We start from the raw sequence: 3,318 nt of genomic DNA, 5'->3' as shown, positions 1-3,318 counted from the left end.
ATTGGTTTCACTGTTAATGGACTTTAAACGGACTCAGTCTTTATTGTAAATAACCATAAACTGCTATTTAAAACAATTGAGATTGGTGAGAAGGTTTAGAATATCTGTCCACGAGCTTTGCCTGCTCAAACTCACCGTTAGCTTGACTCGTATATAAAAATAAAATAAAAAAACTGCAGACAACTTCATGAAACACCACAATTAAATTCAACCATTACTTCAAAGCCTTTGAAAAGTATCACAGTAAATGTTCTGTTTCAGCTAAAATTAAATAAAAGCACACACATCCACAAACAGCACAGTGGGTTTTGGTTCTTATAAGGACTACAAGTCCAAACAAAGAAAAGATGATTATAGCAGAAAAGACATGAAACTTAACAATAACCAGCACATACACACACATAGAGGCGATAATGGTCGGAAATGTTGCCAATCAAAGGCTGGCCCTTGCACTCTGCGATTGTTTTACAAGAAAATTGCTGATGATCCTTGATGTAGTTTCTGATGTTGAACTCTAAACAGCAAATAATAGGATTCACATTTTAAATAATAAATTATTTTTTAAAAGTTGCATCGTTGTGTTGCAAATGAACAAAGATGATTGTTAGTCAAATTTACCACGAGCAAGACCCACCTAAAAGCAGTAGCTTCAGCTCTCGTTTAAGCTTTAGTTTATCCTGACGGAGTTGTCTCTCTATTTCTTTGTGTATCCTCAGCCTCTCCTCGTCCTCAGCAGACAAGCAGCACGAGTCCATCTCTGTCCAAGTTTACCGGCTTCTGTTCGTTTCACTCTGCCACAGCTGACAGGGATTAGTGAAATGAATGGGTGCTGATTTTGTCACTCCTGTAGGGTGGTTGTTGGTGAGTTTTCTTGCACTCATTCTTCCTCATGTAGGATCCAGTTCAGGTGCATTCCACTCTTGCAGAGGCTCAATCACCTGAGTTTCTGCCTTCAGGGCCCAATGCTCACAAGCAGCTGATTTTTATTTGATTTTACTTTTTGATAGGGAAATAAACACGTTTAAGGCTGGTGAATGTCTAAAAACAAGTGGAAATAAAAGCTTTGATCAGCTGCTTTTCACATTAAACGTTTATCATCCCCATTAAAATGATGAAATGATAAACCCTTATGGTGAAAATGTACAAACAGGCCCTGTGTTTCCCTGCAGGATGTACCTTTTCACAAAGCTGAAAAGCTGGATCGGCTGCATTTATTTCCTCCACAAAACTGTAACTAATGCCATTTTCTCTATGCACAGCTGATGAACACGAAACAATAGGAATCAACTCTTTATTTATTAATTTATTGCCTAAAGTAATGAATAATTGTTTTTTTTGTTTGTTTCTTTGGTCAATTTTGATGAATTGGTTTTATTGTATTTTTTTTTTTTTTTTTTTTTTACTGTCACGTACACCCATTTATTTGTATTCTCTGTACCCCCAAATCCAGTTTAAGGCCACAAAGAACTGGTGCCTTTCCCAGCAGTCATTAGGTATAAGGAGAGGAACTGTCTGGTACAAAATGTCACCAACTAATGGTCAGGTCGTATACACAGAGGCGATAGAGCAAACATGTATCTGTATGGTCTGCTGTGTATGGAACATCTGGAGCAGGATGAACAACCGTCACATCAGTGTGAATAAGATGAAGGGGATGGTCGTGGACTTCAGAAGGAATAAACACACCTACACCCCCACCCCCTGAACATAGGAGGATCTGTGGTGGAAGTGGTCTCCAGCTACAAGTACTTGGGTGTGCACCTGAATGACAACCTCAGCTGCAGCAGCAACACCACCAGTTGTTTTCTTTTCAGTTAAGGATATTGTGGACCAAATGGAGATCGTCCAAGGCCATTTTTTGGTCCTCAGGCCATATTACGTCTGCTTAGAGACTCTCTGTAAAGTCCAGAGTAGTTTGTAACTGTGTAGACTAAAAACATTTAGCTACTTACAGACTAGCAGCATGTCCCCAACACTTATTTGGCATTAAACATGGATGATGCTCAGTATGGAGGTCAATGTATTTTTTTCTCAATTTTTGGATGGTTAATTTAGCATCACAAGGAGGCCCTGTGGGAGTAACAATGGTGTGGGAGTAACAATGGTGTGGGAGTAACAATGGTGTGGGAGTGACAATGGTCAGAATCAACTTGAGTCACAACCATAACAAATAAAACCTAATAAAAGCCATTTCAAGATAGGATGGCATGTGACAGGAGCTTGCAATCACACCACCAGTAAAAGGAGCAACAAATTACCAGAATAAAATATGCCATTTTTCTTTTGTAATTTTGAAAAAAGGCATTAAGAGAGCTTTTTTTAAAGCTAATAGAAGACTGATATTTTTCAGTGTATGTTTACCTTTTTACAATTAGAGTTTGAAAAACTGGTGCAGAACGTATAAGAATAGAGGAAGATTTTTTTTGTTTTGTTTTTCCTTGTCTGAGGCAACACAGTGTGACAGATCCTGTCGAGTGGAGGGGTCAATTTTATTTTATTTTTTTCATTTACCCTTTATTTATATATTTATTTTTACAAAGTACAATAGATTAATCTTCGGCCACTACAAGGACTACCCCATCATATTTTTTTAAACAAAGTTGGTTTTTTTTTTGGTTTTACTTTTTAGAATACAAACAAAAAGAAAACAGAACAAAATCCCCTCCCACACTGGAGTAGCCAAACACACACAAATAATCTATACAGGCATTCACAAGTTCTCAACAAATGTCAGAAAAGGCTGCCAGGTGTCCAAGAATCTTCCTGCAGAACCCTTCAGGGTGTATCTGATTTTTTTCCAGATGGATATGGTACATGACCCCTCTTATCCATTGTATATACAGGCTGGGGGGTGTGGGTCCTTCCAATTGCACAAAATTTGCCTCCTGGCCAGCAGAGAGTCAACAACAATCACATCCTTTTCATACTTGCTGAAGGACGTCTCCACACCCCAAACAGTGAGGTGAGTGGTGATGGGTGTACAGTTTTTCCACATATCCCAGAGAAGATGTCAAAAATAGATTGCCAAAAGGTCTGCAGTTTGGGATAGTTCCAAAATGTATGCAAGAGTGTAGCTGTTTGCAACGATTACATGCGGGGTCCAGGTTGGCTTTGATCCCGGACAGCTTGTCTTTGGACCAGTGCAGCTGGTGCAGTACCGTGAAATGAATTACAGCATGTCTCAGACAAATTGAAGATGATTAAATGTTCTTAATTTACCAGATTGAGTCTGATATGGATCACTCCAAGTCTGTTTCCCATTTCAGTTTAAGGGATTCCAAACTGGACTCATGGTATGAGCTGAGCAATGTATAAATC

This window comes from Nematolebias whitei, chromosome 18, assembly GCF_014905685.2.
Source record: "Nematolebias whitei isolate Nwh7 chromosome 18, NemWhi1, whole genome shotgun sequence".
NCBI classification, from domain to species: Eukaryota; Metazoa; Chordata; class Actinopteri; order Cyprinodontiformes; family Rivulidae; genus Nematolebias; species Nematolebias whitei.
The sequence above is the reverse complement of the archived record's forward strand: the minus strand, read 5'-3'. Positions refer to the sequence as shown.